The sequence below is a fragment of the Camellia sinensis genome, chromosome 1, assembly GCF_055761805.1.
Source record: "Camellia sinensis isolate YWXY chromosome 1, ASM5576180v1, whole genome shotgun sequence".
Classification (NCBI taxonomy): domain Eukaryota; kingdom Viridiplantae; phylum Streptophyta; class Magnoliopsida; order Ericales; family Theaceae; genus Camellia; species Camellia sinensis.
The window spans coordinates 226,559,248-226,576,589 of NC_138961.1; positions in this window are offsets into that span (position 1 = coordinate 226,559,248).

Here is a 17,342-nt window from a genome sequence, read left to right on the forward strand (position 1 = left end):
ATCGTTCTTTCAAAAAATCCCAGATGTCTTTTGCAGGAGTAGTGACAAAGTCAAGCTGAAAGCGACCAAACTGAAGACTGATAGAGGTAACAGAAGTATTTCGAAACCAGGTAATGATTTGGTAATTCTTACTGTCCCATTCCTTAAGGCGATCTTCGTATGTAGGAGTAGCAGGAGGAACCGTGGTTTCAGCAGTGTCTTTCACTGGTTGGGTTATGTCCCCGGTGATAATTCGCCAGAGCTTCTTTCCTTTGAGGAAGGAAGACATGGCTTGGGCCCATAGAACATAGTTGGAACCATTCAAAATAACGGAGATGGGATGGGAGGCATCATGACGATCCATAATAATAGTTGAGTAGGGCTAAATTGATAGGAATAGACCTGTAGGAGCAAAATTAGGTAAAACAGAGTGTACTAGTGAGTCCAGAAGGTCGAAAATAGCTAGGAAATGTGGGTTGTGTAGAGATGATGTCAGCAGGATGGAAAATGATGTCAGTGGCGCATGTTAGCAGAGAGGGCGTGCGGCGCACGGTAGCAGAGAGGGCATGCGGCGTATAGTAGCAGAATGGCGCACGCGGGTGCACGGTAGCAGGCGCGGTGCACGAAAGGGCAGCGTGGAAGGCGCGTGTGAGCGTGGCAACGGAAGCAGAGACGCGCCGAGCAAAAGGGCGGCGCGTGAGAGCGCGTGAGAGTGTTTCTGGTGACGGGCTTGGTGCCGTTGGAATCGTAAGGAGATTCCGAGCTGTTTGGTGTAGTTCTACTGTGTACGGGACTAAGCACCAAAATTGAAGAATGCCAGAATTGTATTACTGTGCTCTGATACCATGAAAGATTGGTAAAGAGAGAGAGAGAGAAAAGAGAGAGACTGGAATGAAAGATTGGTATCATATTGAATGTATTGAATAAAGAGGTACACTCTCCGTTATATAGGAGAGAACATTACAAACGTCATCATGCCAAAAGTGTATCCACTAACTGAAAGTAAATGCACTAATCTAACGCCTAAAGCACTAACATAAAATATATTAACAAATATAAAAGTGAAAGTGTGTGGTAATGGGTTGAGAGCTACAAATGCACTATGATGGATATTGTATGTTAACATAGATCATGGGTGTTATCCAGGGCCGGCCCTGGGCTAAGGCCAGTGAAGCTTGTGCCTAGGGTCCCAAAAATTAGGCCCAAAAAAGGGCCCCAAAATTCATTATCTTGTAATATATCAAAAATTCAAAATGGCCCAATTTTGTTTAATTAATTTAGGACATTTTAAAATGCCTCAAAAGTTTTATTTGGCCCAATTGATAAAAGGCCCAGTTAAAAAATATTTGTAAGTGTTAGTTGTTAGCCCAATTAAAAAAGTAAAATATAAAATATATGTATATGTCTATGGGGCCTATTTTTTTTCTTCTCTTTTTATGGCCAAATTATGTGTTTTTAGTGGTTTTTTAAATATTTTGCGCAATGTTATTTATTTATTTTGTAGATACATCTATTTAGATACACTTAAAAACTATAATATTTTTGTTTTTTTTTTTTTAAAAAACAAAAAAAGTTGCCAAATACAAAAAATATAAAAAAATATGAATTGCAAACTCAAATATTTATTTTTGAAAATTCGGGTGATTTATATTTTTATTTTTATAAATATCTAAAAGGCTCCAAAAAAATTGTTTCGCCTTGAGCCCCGAAAACTCAGGGCCGGCCCTGGTGTTATCTATGAATGAAACCCATGATACAACCGCAACCGCAAGACTAGATGTAACCTCATGGCCTCATTACTACAATTAATCATTACATAAATTAACCACAGAGAGAGAGATCTATGAATGAAACCCATGATACAACCGCAACCGCAAGACTAGATGTAACCTCATGGCCTCATTACTACAATTAATCATTACATAAATTAACTAGAGAGAGAGAGAGAGAGAGAGAGAGAGAGAGAGAGAGAGAGAGAGAGGAAGAAAACAAGGGTTTACAGGAAAAAGGAAAAAACTAATTTAAGTCGTTGGCTTCTTTGTTTGTCAGGAAACAAGGCTTTGAAGTCTCTAGGTTTATCCTCCAAATATTGATCGAAAGAAGCCTGCAAAAGAAAACCATTGACTTCAAATGCCCAATTCCACAAGCACAGAGAGAGAGAGATAGAGAGAGAGAGAGAGAGAGTACCCGAGGGGATTCATAGAGAGGGATGTCGGTGGAAATTCTAGAGGTAAGTGGCGGGTTTCACCATCTGGTTCTTTATGATCATCACTTTTGATTTTGATTTTGATTTTGATTGTGATTGTGATTGTGATTGTGATTGATCAATCATTATTAGCTCACGGCATTGCCAATTTGGAGGACTCAGCTTCTTCCCATTCCATTGTCTTCCTCCTCCGCTGAATTGCAACCCAGTAGTAGTAGTGGGCATTAACAGCAAGCTCTTGCTGCATGAAGGAGGAACCAGAGAACCCATCACAATCTCACCCATTCTTCTTCGTCTGTTGTTGCTTGCAGAAGCATTACACCGTAAACAAACACAGAGTGAGAAAGAAAGAGAGCGAGAGAGACGCATTAGTGTAAAGGAAAGGCATTTGGGGAAAAAGGAATAGGGATGGCAATGGATAACCTACCCTGTGGGTATCCATGGAGACCCAACCCAAATACATGGGTTTTCCCCTCTTTTTCTTATCCATTGGGTAGGGTAGGTGATATTCTTTAAATATCCACAGGGGATGGGTTGGGGATGGGTACCCACTAATTTCTCCATATATTTTTTTTTTTTTTTGAGATTCACAATTAAAACTAAATATACATTCAATCTTTTTTCTTTTATTTATTTATTTATTTTTTCAGGTTCACAACCAGTTAGTTTTTTTTTTTTTTTTTTTTTTTTTTTTTTTTTTTTTTTTTTTTTTTTAAGATCCACAACCAAAGCTAAATATACCTCAAATCTTTTTTTATTTTATTTTTAAGGTTCGCAACCATTTTTTTTTAATTTTTAAGATTCACAACAAAAGCTAAATATACATTTAATTTTTTTCCTTTTTTTAATTTTTTTTAAGGTTTACAACCATTTTTTTTTTTTAAGATTCACAACCAAAGCTAAATATATATTTAATTGTTTTTTTCTTTTTTTTAAAATTTTTTTTTTAAGGTTCACAACCAATTTTTTTTTTTTTTTTTTTTTAAGATTCACAACCAAAGCTATACATTCAATCTTATTTTATTTTATTTGGCTCAACAATCAAATCAAATACACATTAATTAACATTGTCACATTATTCTTGTCAAATTTTATGCATATCTAGAATTTTTTAAATTTATTTAAAAAAAATTAAGGACATTGTCTAGTGTAAGTTTCGGTTTGCTTTTCTATGTTATTTTATTTTGTTGTGTATTGTAATTTTCAGAATGGTTTGCTTGTTCTGAAATTTCAATTAACGAGTATGAATCTATTTGTTTTATGTTATCACACAATTTATACAACATATATATCTATACTATATATATAATCAAATGTAGTGGTTTTGTCAAAAATTTGTAAATATTCATTCCTAAATTCTCACAATTTTAAAATTATCTCTTTCCTACGTGGCAATCCTTTTTGATTGTTTTTTGTGTTTTCTATTTTCCTCCATTTTGTATTTGTTTGATTAATTAAAATGAAAATTAATTTCATGGCTTATGGATAAAGATTTGAATTTCAAAATTCCTCCATATAGATAAACATATAAAAACTGATAAATAATTTATGAAAATTAATTTCATGGTATACAGATAAAGATAAAAATTAAATACTTAATTTCATAACTTATAGATAATTTAAAATTTCTTCCCATAAATAAGCATAAAAAAATTGATAAATAATTTATAAAAATTAATTTCATGGCCTACTGATAAAAATAAAGGTTAAAAAATTGATTTAAAAAAAAATTACTCATGTTTTTTGCCCTTCACTTTGTACTTTAATTAATTTCATTATAAATAAACATATAAAAAAATCATAAATAATTTATGGAAATTTATTTCATGACATTTAGATAAAGATAAAAATTTTAAAAATTATTTGAAAAATAATAATTTCATGACTTATAGATAAATAAACATATAAGAATTGATAAATAATTTATAAAAATTAATTCCATGGTCTACAGATAAAGATAAAGATTAACTAATTGATTTACAAAAAAAAATTAAAATAATAAAATTTAGATAAATATATGATTTGTTAATCCATATCTATCAAAAACATATCTATCTAAATCTTTATTTTGATTTAATTATATTTTTTTTCTCTTATTATCACATATTATCTTTTTTTATTTTAAATTTTTTATCCTGTGAAATACTTTAATCTATAACTTCTTATCAAAAACATATCTACCTAAAGGAAAGGCATTTGGGGAAAAAGGAAACAACCAGGGACAACCGTTATCTAATTTGGGCGCGATATCTGTCTAACGTGGCTATCTATGGGTGGTCAATGCGAGCTTGTCACCACTGTCCATGCCTTGTCCACTTCCACGTGTCCCAATTTTGGCTTTGTTTAGCCCTGTTGATTCATTGTTGAATGGAAAACCAAAAATTATTTAATAGTGGAGTGATACCACCTCTCACAATGCCCTTTATCAATCACCAAACATTATACTTTTTGTTGTTTTTATTACTCAACATCAAATCATATACTCCATTATAAAACAAATTACAACACAGTTGGGATGTCAGGTGATAATATTTTAAAACCATCAAATAACTCCACATTATTTATGTGTTGTTGTTAGTTAATTAAATATAACAATATCTTATTCAAGAGTAATTAGGCAGTATTAGTATCATGGTTATCAGAATCTTGATTCGGATCTTATGATCTTATGATCTTACGATTCATTTGAGTACAATCGATCCGAATCATGTAAAAAACTCCTTATAGGTAGGATCTTTCGATCCTAATAGTGGGATCTTATAGGATCGTGGAATCCCGATCCGAATCCGATCCTATCCGATCCAATTTATAAGCTTTGTTTTGTATTGTATGACATATTTTGTTGTAAATTTTATGTTTGTTGACTAAATACTAATTTATGTCGTCAAAATAAATAATAAAAATTAAGTAGTATTGAATCAAATAGACTAAGAAAAACAAATTATGAAACAAACATTCAAATATTGCAATAATTTAAGAAAATTAAATAGTTGGAAAAACAAACTTAACTTTAGCGAAGTCTAAGAAGGGTAAGATGATTGCAACTTTATCGCAATTTCTAGAGAAATTATTTTTGTGACTCGAATCCGCTCCACCAGGGATGCTAACGACAAACCTTATCATTCGACTAAGCTACTCTTTTGAATTCTTAATCTATTTGCATTTCCAATTTTGTTAAATATTTTTTCTTCACTTTTTATGCATTATTGTACATTGTAAAGTATTTTGTTATAGAATTCTTCTTCTTCTTCACCTTCTTTTTTGATAAAATACAGAACTTTTACCATCGGATTTTTTATTGCATAATATTTTATGTACATTTTACATGGAGTATTATATTTTTCACAATATATTCACTTCTTTTTAATAGAATATAGGTTCATTTTGTGTATACTTTATAAGAAATATTTATTTAAATTAAATTATTATGTACTTTGTCTTTTTCGGTAGGATCTTACGATCCTCGATCCGATTCTACGATCCGATCCTATAAACACCTCCAACGATCCAACGTAAGATCCTGATTATAACAACCTTGATTAGTATCCAGTTCTCGTTTGGAAACATGTTTTTTCAAAGACTTTTTATTTTTTGATTAAAATATGAGATTAAAAAATTAATATGTTTTGGGTGACTTTTTAATTTTTTACAAAATATATATATATATATATATGTATATATAAAAAGTAGAATGTAAATGAATCTTTGAACTTTTAATACTTATTGACTTTTTAGCATCTTTAATAACTTTTTTAAGTTTTAAACTACAACTGAGGGTTTCCAAACAACTCCTAAACAAATATGCTTTTGTTTCTTTGTGACATATTTAGTTAAAAATTACTTTGCTTGACTAATAGGACCTAAATGGATCACCTTTCGTTTTATTAAATTTAATAAAGATTAAGCATGACCATTCGCACTATGTAATTGATTTAACATAGGCGGCACATCCACTTCAGTCCAAAATGGGCGATGTTTGGACCTGTTAGGTTCAACATGAGATCCGTTTCAATAATTCAAATAATTTGTTTTGTTAAATATTTTATGTGGGGATATATTTTTTGAGGATTAACACATGGCCAAGGTGACGGCAACGCGTTAGCTGAGGTGCCACGTGTCGTGGTCTTAACGCCGAGATGATCTCGGCTAAGCCGAGGTTATCTCCGAAGATATCAGAATCCGGGATAAGCGGATAAGGGACAAGAGTCCTAGATTGAGGAAGGAATTCAGTCTGGATAAGGATAAAGCTCTTAGGGAGTTTATCTTTATCTATTGAAGAGTCCAAGATAAGCACTGAGCAGAAGTTCATTGAAGCTAGGCTTCTATTGGGACTAAGATTGAGTTAACTATAAAAGAGAGGCTCCCCCATGGGTCTAAGGTATAAAATTTATATTCTAAACAATGAGTTATGCACTTGATTTATCTTTGAGAGATAATTGACTTGATCGTCGGAGTGCCCCCGGGTGGACGAACCACCGCCGGAATCCCTTCTTTTTGTTGCAGGTCAATCAGACGCCATTTATTCTGCCAAGTGCTCTCCAACTGAATACTGAGTTGGCAGTGTGGTCAGAAATTCACTCAAACAATTTGGCGCCGTCTGTGGGAATGAAAGGAGAATAGATGGCCAGTGACGGACAGAAGGATAAGGAGAGGGGCGAAATCCTTGCTGGGAGCGGTAAACACGTAGACCCTAACATGGAGGAAGATGATTGCAATGAAGAGACTCAGAACCAGAATCACGGTAAGACGGACCGAAGTGGGTATTACAGTGAGAACGACCTCCAGGTATGGAATGATAGATGCCTGCGAAGGGACGATGAGGTAAAAGAAATGGCAAACAAATTGGCTGACCTGCAATCGGTCGTCAATTTTATAATGCAAAACAATGTCATGCATCCACCGTTCCTGCTGTAGGACACGCTGATTCCAGCGGCCAATACCCAGAAAGGAGGGCAGAAAACAACCCCTATAGCCCCCCAGCACACCAGGAGCGAAAGACACTCTCACCAGCCTTCAAGGGAGGCTGGGTGAGGAGAGTCGAGGAGGGAAGAATCTCGAAGGAAACATCGCACCAAGGAGGTAGACCCAAAGAACATCGACATGTTCAAAGGCAGGCGCTGTGCTTCGACACAACTAATGGAGAAAGGTCGAAGAGGGCTCACAACGAAGCTGAAAGTAGTGCACCAAAAAGATTGAAATCCGGAGATAGCCGAGCTCTTAGGCGAACAAAGGAGGACTTGAGAGATTACCTCAAGAGAAAGCAGCAAGATGCCGAGGTTCCAGATATACGACAGAAAGTCGGACCCCAACTTTCATGTTGGATTATACCTGAACTCGATGGCACTATACACTGGGAATGAGCCATTGCTCTGCAAGGTGTTCCCCTCAACCTTCGGGGAGATTGCATCGGATTGGTTTCACAAACTGCCGAAGGGAAGTGTGAAGACTTGGGAAGGCTTAGCCGAGATGTTCATGGCCAGGTTTGTGACAAACAAACTACAACCATTGAGGGTAGATGCCTTGATGGCTCTGAGAATCAGTAAAGATGAAGGCCTTAAGGCCTACGCAAAAAGGTACTACGAGGTGTTCAACCGAATACCCGAGTGCAACCAAGAGGTGGCGGTCGTATCTTTCAAGAACGGCCTAAAAGATGACTGTCCACTACGAAAGTCTTTGGCAAAGACATTGCCAAAAAGCATGGAAGAGCTCATGGCCAGAATTGAGAAATATGCCAGAGCCGAGGAAGATACGTTGGGGATTAAGGAGACAAAGCAAGAGAAAGAAAACGGCTCGCCGAAGCGATGCCGAGGTAATAATGGATCCAACAAGCAAGAGATAGGACTGAGGGCTGCATAGGCAGTCACAACTGTGTTCCGAATCCCAATTCACAAAGTCCTGGATAAAATCTGATCCCAGTCCTATTTCAGAGCACCAGCTAGGGTGCCAGGAGAATTCATGGGAAGAAGCCTTGGTAAGCATTGTGTTTACCATACTGAGAATGGGCACCTGACTTAGGGTTGCAGAGCCCTGAAGACACACCTAGAAGACCTGGTGAGGCAAGGCCACTTGAGGGACCTTATAGATGAGGCCAGGACAAGGGAAGAGCAGGCAAGATTGCCTCAAGCACTAGCAGCTCCACCCCCCCGGCATAACAACCGCAGGCAGAAGGACCTCGGGTAATTAATGTAATTCACTCGAAGGTCAACGAAAACGAAATATGGGGGGAGACCCAGAAGGTAAAGCACTTGCAGCACGTGTGCCAGGTCGGGGAGAAATGACATCGGGCTGAGGAGTGCTAGGGACCAGTAGTGTCCTTTACTGAAGCCGACCTTGAGATGGTACAACATCTACATAATGATGCCTTGGTAGTATCCCTCCAAGTTGGGGAGTGCCAAGTGAAGCGCATTCTGATTGACTAAGGCAACTCTTGTGACATCATGTATGTCAGATGTTACAAGGAGCTTGGCCTTCACCTGGACGATATGGAGCAATCCAATGGCCCAATGGTCGGGTTCAATGGAACTCCGACATGGCCACTAGGAGCAGCAAGCTTGGAGGTGCATGCTGGCACCAGGAAGATAAAGACAGAGTTTACCATAATCGACACACCCTCCCTTTACAATGCTATCCTAGGAAGGTCATGGTTGCATGCAATGAGGGCTGTTCCCTCGACATTGCATCAACTAGTGCGGTTCCTAACAGAGCATGGGATAGAGGAGGTCAGAGGAGATTAGCTACAGGCGAAAACTGCTCCATGGCAGCAATGAAATCTATTTGTAGCATACGAAAGCCAGAAAGGGCAGAGATCGGAGACGAGGACATGTAGGTCCTAGATGACGTCGGCAAGGAGCCAGCCGAGAAGAGTGAAGAAGCACTGAAGAAAATCCTCGTCCAGCAGGGGGATGACGAACGCTTCTTCCTTCTTGGCTCAGGCTTAGCCAAAGAAGAGGAAAAAGAGTTGGAGACCTTCTTGAGAGCAAACATTGAGGTGTTTGTCTGGGCGCCTTACAAAACTCCTGGCATTGACCCCGAGGTCACTTGCCATAAACTGAACGTAGATAGGTTAGCCAAACCTGTAATCTAACGAGCAAGAAGACTGACATTGATGGACGTTAAAGCAGTGGAAGAGGAAGTAGACAGGCTTCTGGAAGCCAAAGCTATTCGAGAGGTAGATTACCCGACATGGCTATCAAATACAGTGGTGGTAAAGAAAAAGAATCGTAAATAGAGGGTCTGCGTGGACTTTACCAGCCTAAACAAAGCCTGTCCCAAAGATAGTTTTCCTTTTCCCAAGATCGACCAATTGGTGGATGCCACTTCAGGGCATGGAAGGATGAGCTTCCTAGATTCCTATAGGGGATACCATCAGATAGCCATGTACCCCCCAAATGAAGAGAAGACTGCGTTTATCACCCAAAAGAGCTGTATTGCTACCGAGTGATGCCTTTTGGGTTGAAAAACACAGGAGCAACTTACCAGAGATTGGTAACCAAGATGTTCAGGCACCTAATTGGCCGAACAGTGGAAGTTTATGTCGATGATATGGTCGTGAAGACCAAGGAACCTGAAGGTCATTTGGCCGACCTAAAAGAAGTCTTTGACATCCTTAAAACATATCGGCTCTGACACAATGCGTCAAAGTGTGTATTTAGAGTCGGATCTAGTAAGTTCTTGGGATACCTGGTTACCAGAAGGGGCATTGAGGCCAGCCCAGATCAGATCAAGGCCATCCTAGAGTTGAAAAGCCCGACGTCGGCAAAACAAGTGCAGATGCTGACTGGAAGGGCTGCAGCCTTGAATAGGTTCATAAGCAGAATCTCAGACAAGTGCAAACCTTTCTTCAACTTAGTGAAGAAAGCCACAGACTTCTTATGGATCGAGGAGTGCGAAGTCGCTTTGGCCGACTTAAAGAAGTATTTGACCACAGCTCCAGTTCTTTCAAATCCAGAACTTGGAGAGGAACTGTTCCTGTACTTGGCAGTTTTGGAACATGCGGTAAGCGCAGTGGTAGTCTGAGAAGAAAAAGGGGAACAAAAGGCTGTTTATTATGTAAGCAAAACCCTGGCTGATGCAGAAACCATGTATTTACCCCTAGAGAAGTTGGCACTAGCTTTAGTAATGGCTTCAAAGAAGCTGAACCATTACTTTCAAGCCCACAAAATTGTGGTGCTAACTGAACATCCCTTGAAGTCCCTGCTGCAGCAGGGAGATCTGACAGGCAGAATAGCCAGGTGGGCAGTGGCCTTGGGCCAGTATGACTTGGAATACAGACCCAGAACAACAATCAAAGGCCAAGTCTTGGCCGACTTTGTGGCCGAGTTTACGCTAGGAGCCATCGTACATTGGGCTCCGTTGAGCCGAGGTAAATGATGTCCAAGTGAACAAAGAGGAGCCCAGCCAAGGGCAACAGAACAAAGGAAAGAAGAAAAACTCAGGCCCGGCAACATTTACATCATCGACTCATTTCGATTGTTTGTTGATGGGAGTTCAAACCGCTAAGGAGCGGAGGTAGGAGTAGTGCTGGTATCTCCAGATGGACAGATATTAGAACAGTCCATTCGATTGGGGTTCAAGGCCTCAAACAATGAAGCAGAGTATGAAGCACTGATTGCAGGACTGAAATTGGCAGTAGCAGTAGAAACAGATGAGGTAATTGTCTTTTGTGACTCTCAGCTTATAGTCAACCAGACAACATGCGAGTTCGCAACCAGAGATGAGCGTATGTCGGCATACGCAAAGGAAGTAGGCAAGTTGGTGGCCTTGTTTCAGAATTTCCGACTACAGCAGGTTAACCGAGATGACAACAGTCACGCCGATGCCCTGGCCAACCTGGCCAGTGCAATACAACCTGGAAAAGCAAGGACAATAATGGTTGACTACTTGTCGGGCCCAAGCATCGAACCACTGACCACGGAGCGTGAAGCAATGTGTGTGGACATGGGACCAAGCTTGATGGATGCAATTGTAGCATTCCTGAAAGAAGGAAAACTGCCAGATGACCATAAAGAGGCATACAAGATCAGATTGAAGTCGGCAAGATTCAGTCTGATAGCAGAGGGACATCTCTATAGAAGATCCGTCACTGGACCCCTTATGAGGTGTGTACATCCTTCACAAATTGAAGATTTTTTATATGAAATACATGAAGGAATTTGTGGAAGCCATGCTGGGGGCAGATCACTTGCTCATAGGGCCATCACCCAGGGGTACTAGTGGCCCTACATGCAAAAAGACGTAGAAGCCTATGTTAAGAAGTGTGGAAAGTGCCAAAGGCTTGCACCATTGATTCACCAACCAACAGCAGACCTGAACCCAGTACCCAGTCCTTGGCCGTTTGCCTAATGGGGCATGGATCTTGTTGAAAAACTACCCCAAGCAACTGGGCAAAGGAAGTACCTGCTAATAGCAACAGATTACTTCACCAAATGGATAGAAGTTGAACCCCTTGCCAAGATCCGAGATGTTGACGTAAAGAACTTCATATGGAAAAACATCATCACCAGATTTGGGATTCTAAGAGCAATAGTTACCGACAATGGAACACAATTTGACAGTAAGCTAATCAAGAGCTTCTGTGCAAAATTCAAGATCAAGAATTATTTTTCAATCCCAAGCTTTTCTCAAAGCAATGGACAAGCAGAAGCATCCAACAAAGTTATCTTAGATGGGATAAAGAAAAGGCTGTAGACAGCAAAAGGAAAATGGATAGACGAACTGCCAAGTGTACTCTGGGCATATCGGACTACGCCGAGAAGATTAACTGAGGAATCCCCATTTGCCATGGCTTATGGCACAGAAGCAGCCATTTCTCTAGAAGTTGGCGTCCCAGGAATCAGAACCCAGGGAGTAAAGAATGGGACCAATGAGGTATTATTAGACCGAGATTTGGATCTGATAGAAGAAAGAAGGGAGAAAGCTGCAATTCAGCTGGTGGCCTACCAGCAGCAGCTTGCCAGGGCTTACAATAAGAAGGTCAACTCAAGGGAGTTTTAAATCGGCGACCTCGTCTTGAGAAAGGTTGTCGGTAACAAGAAAGATCCCAGAGAGGGCAAACTTGGTCCAAATTGGGAGGGACTCTATAGAATCATCTCGGTACTGGGCAATGAGGCATATCGGCTTGAAGATAATGAGGGCAAAGAGTTGCTAAGGCCTTGGAATACTTGCAATTTGAAATTTTTCTATCATTAGATTATCATGTTCTTTGTTATTAGCCGAAATAATAAATAAGATTCTAGCTTGATTTTTCACACTTGTGACTGATAACATAGTTGATGATGTTTCAAGAATACATGCATAATGAGAACCCAAGTGGAATTTAAGTTCACATTAGGGGGCAGAAAGTTGGAAAATGGTTCCTGGTAAGATAGAATATACAAGCTAAAATTAGTTTAACACTTGTTGAAATTTGTGAAAAATTTACAAGTTGAAGTTAGACCGAGATCATGTTTAATACTTGTTGAAATTTGTGAGAAATTTACAAGTTGAAGTTAAACTAAGGTTATGTCTAACACTTGTTGAAATTTGTGAAAAATTTACAAGTTGAAGTTAGACAGATATCATGTTTAACACTTGTTGAAATTTGTGAGAAATTTACAAGTTGAAGTTAAACTAAGGTTATGTCTAACACTTGTTGAAATTTGTGAAAAATTTACAAGTTGAAATTAGACCAATATCATGTTTAACACTTGTTGAAATTTGTGAGAAATTTACAAGTTGAAGTTAAACTAAGGTTATGTCTAACACTTGTTGAAGTTTGTGAAAAATTTACAAGTTGAAGTTAGGCCTAGATCATGTTTAACACTTGTTAAAATTTGTGAAAAATTTATAAGTTGAAGTTAAACCGAGATCATGTTTAACACTTGTTGAAATTTGTGAGAAATTTACAAGTTGAAGTTAAACTAAGGTTATGTCTAACACTTGTTGAAATTTGTGAAAAATTTACAAGTTGAAGTTAAACTAAGGTTATGTCTAACACTTGTTGAAATTTATGAAAAATTTATAAGTTGAAATTAAACCGAGATCATGACAAACACTTGTTGAAATTTATGAAAAAATTTACAATTAAAAACCAAGGTTGTATTAAAGTGAGCACTTATGTACTTGCCGATGTAAACCGTCGGTATGTATAACCGAGGTATCTAACCCCGAGAAGATTACACAGTTCAGGTGTACATTAAAGATATGCAGAAATATTCTAAGTATAGGAGCATACAAGCATTGGAAAGAGAGAGTTGTATTTATATTCAAAAGAAGGCACATCGGCCACATGAAGTACTTGCATTGTTCCAGAGAAAGCAAAAGTACAAAGTACAGAAAAAAGAAAAAGAACATCAAATCAAGATTCTTCAACACCACTAGCAGGTTGGGTCTGAAGCTCGGAAGACTGCTGAGAAGACATGTCGGCCACCTTTTCAGCTGCTAGCTTGGCGTCTATTTCCTGGAGGGTTTGGTCGAGGCTCTTATTGGCAACAGGCGCGTTCGACGTTGCCTTTTCAAGAGTATCTTCTTTGGGAACCTCCTCACCCTCCTCATCTTTAGTCAAGTCTAGGAGTTGCTCATTTTGAGCAAGGGACTTGGCCCCAGCAACTTCCTTTGACTTCCTTACCAAAGCTTCCTTCTTAGACTCAGAATCAACGTCGGATTAGCTTGGAGTTGGGGGGAATGGCAGAGGAAGGACGTCGGTGTTCCTGAGGGGGGAGTCATCGGGGATTTCAAGCTTTTTCAGTAAAGTCATCCAACCAAGGGTGAAACCCTTGTTGCATGCTTGCTTTACGTGTTTCTCGTAATCTGTCGTGACATCGTCCACCCCCTCATTGTATCCCTTCTCATCGGCGGCCTTGAGCTCGGCGTCTTTGGTGGCCAAGGTGTCTTGGAGTTCCTTTTGGGCCTCGGCTGTCTTATCCTCGGCCTCTTTCTTCTGGGCCTCATGGACCTTGTTTATGGCCTCGGCGGCATCCGCTTTTTCTTCGGCATCGTCTTTGGCTTTGATAGCAGCCTCGGCCTGGTCTGCCAGAGTCCTCATTTTTTATTGCAAGTTTTTGTTGGTCTTTTGCAGACTAGTAGCGTCCTTAGTCTTATCGGCCAATGTCTTCCTTGTCTCAAAAGATTGCATTGATAAGGAGTGGGCGTGCTGGATTGCCTGAAGAAAAATGGATAGAGCAGAAGTTATTAGAAAATTTTCTAAAGTATCAAAATGAAAGAAAGGTACCAAGTGTGAAGACTTACTTGGACAAAACGCTGGAGCATCAGAGCAAAATTTTCATACTCGCTCATCTTGGCGTTTCGGTCAAGATCGCCAGGAAGAAGCAGAGCGGTACTAAGAGCGACGCCGACATTAACATCATCGGCACTGTCATCAACTTTGACCGGTCTATCCTCCAAAGTAATGGGAGGAGCCCAGGGGGCATCAGATTTCATTGAGCCCGAAGCTGTTGCAGATTCGGACCTCGGCCTTTTTGACCGAGTGGATTCAGATGGTTGGGCCTCAGCGGGCCTTTTCTCGGCAGCAGTAAGGGTTTTCTAACTCGAAGCTAACTTGGAAATTGGCAAGGTGTCCTCATTATCAATCTGAGTCACCGTTGCCTTTGGCTGAGCCTTCTTTATCCTTTTTTGTTTTGGCTTTGGCTGAGATGGCGCTGGTTCAGCGTCAACAGTGGCCGGGATGTTGGTCAAGAGGTCTTTGGCGACTGCTTTTTGACGGCCCATTTCGGTAGCAAGAACAGTTCGTCGCCGGCGTTGGCGTTGAGATGGTGGAATCAGATATGGAGCCGAGGTTGATGACTACTGGATCAGAGGTCGATCCTTGATTTGGCCGAGATGTGGAGGCAGCTTGAGGAGTTGTGGCAGAAGGGGGAGATTGACTCTTCTTCTTCTTCTTCTTTGGAACGTCAGGAAGAACCGACTTGTAGGTAGGAATGAAATTGAGCAGCAGGGGGGCTCTGCATTTGTAGACTGGAAAATCCAAAAGCTTCTTCAAGTCTTTGCTGGGGAAGAAAGACTGGCGAAAGCCCTTTGGTGGCTGAGCAAGAACTACAAAAAGAATAGGACGGACATTAGAACAAAATATTGAAGACTTTAAAAAATAAGTAAGTATAAACACTGGGCTCTTACCATTACCCTCTACAAAAACTGTTCGAGGAAGAGGATAAAGGTGGAGGTCCTCATCTGGAGTGAACTCTCAGTTCCCCAAGGTAATGAAGTAATCATCCCCAGTTCCCTTGTTAGAGTCTGGGAGGTCGGCCACGATTTTATACTCTGTGGACCTCGGCTTGAGGTAATAAATGTAACCTTTCTCTTTCAGTGAAAGGCCGCACATAGTATAACAGTATTGGATGTCAGCTAAGGTAACCCTAGCATTCTCTTGTCAGGCTAAGGCTATTATACCGTTGATGACTCGGTAGGAATTAATGGTGAGCTGCATCGGGTTCAACTTATAGTAATGGAGGACTTCTCAAAAAAGGATGTTGAGTGGGAGCCTAAGTCCATACTCGATAAAAGCTATAACATGGAAGGGCATAGAATCAGTTGTAGGCATGATGAAATCATCCTCCCCAGCCAACCTTAGATGAACGTCGACCGGGATGTCAAACTCCTGCCTAAAGTGTTCTAACTTGGTCGGGGTGTCTACCCTATGTTTCCACATACCCATAATGTCGGCTTAGATTGGAGGAGTTGGATTTCAGAAAGAAGGGATTTTATAAGGGTTATAAGGGCCCTCGGAAAAAATCTAAAATCTGAGTTGGGGTAAGAATTTGTGGGATCGTTTCAGTTCTTCTTAGAATGTAAAGGTTCTATAAACAAGTCCTAAACCTAGATCTATGAAAATGAAGATTGGAGACAAGAATCTGGAAAAAACACGGCAAACAGAAACAAGAATTATGATTCAGAGTCAAGAATAAGGGTGAATCATCAAGAATACTATGACAGAGTGTGTGCCAGGGAGCAAAGCCAAGAACAGTGGCAGAATGAACAAGTATGAGGATATTATGTATGTTAAAGAACAATTTGGGTAAAAAGAAAAATCATAAGAAAAATATATGGTTGGACTCAATAAGACAAATGAGAACAACATGGCAATCACAGTATACAGAAAAAACAGTTTAAAGAGGAGTAAAAGTCGAAACGAGGGAACAGTGACTTACAAATGGAAGAATTAGAGTCGCCGAGATCAGACGGTGGCAGCGACCAGAAAGGTGCAGCAAAAATCCTTGCTGGAGGGGAGTTGCAGAAAGCTTTGTGGGAGCAACGATGGCAGACTTGGGAAGTAAAGTTAGAGAGAGAGTTGAGAACTTGAGAATGAGAATGCAAAAGTGAAGAGACGAAGAGAGAGAAATTGATTTTGATCAAAATGCGGAGAATGGCGGCAAAACACCATCAATGAGCCTAGAACGACGTATTGATCAGACAGTGCACGCAGGCGCAAGACGACTTACAGGCGCGTATCAAGTACGGTTCAGTAGGAGACAACGCGTGGCAGAAACGGATGATCTATTTTGCATGACAGCTCATACGCATGAAGGAGTTCTTGAAATTCTTGTTCTTTAGAAGCCATGTCGGCCTGAATGATGATCTCGGCTGAGAAATTTGAACAACCCTGGTTAGTGATTCTAAAGCATTGATAAAAAGCAGACTATAGGTCTTGGTCATACCGAGCCAACGAGGTCTTACTTCGGCAATGAATAAAGGAGTGAGCTTAGCCAATGTTCTAGAAAAAAGAATTGATATAGGTTCCATCACCTCAGGATGTCGAGGTAATAGAACCTAGGGGGCAGTTGTGAGGATATATTTTCTAAGGACCAACACGTGGCCAAGGTGATGCCGACCTGTCAGCAGAGGTGCCACGTGTCGTGGTTTTAACGCCAAGATGATCTCGGCTAGGCCGAAGTTATCTCCGAAGATATCAGAATCCAGGATAAGCGGATAAGGGACAAGAGTCTTAGATTGAGGAAGGACTTCAGTCTGGATAAAGATAAAGCTCTTAGGGAGTTTGTCTTTATCTATTGAAGAGTCTAGGATAAGCACTGAGCAGAAGTCCATTAAAACTAGGTTTCTATTAGGACTAAGATTGAGTTAACTATAAAAGAGAGGCACCCCTATGGGTCTAAGGTATGTAATTTATATTCTGAACAGTGAGTTAAACACTTGATTTATCTTTAAG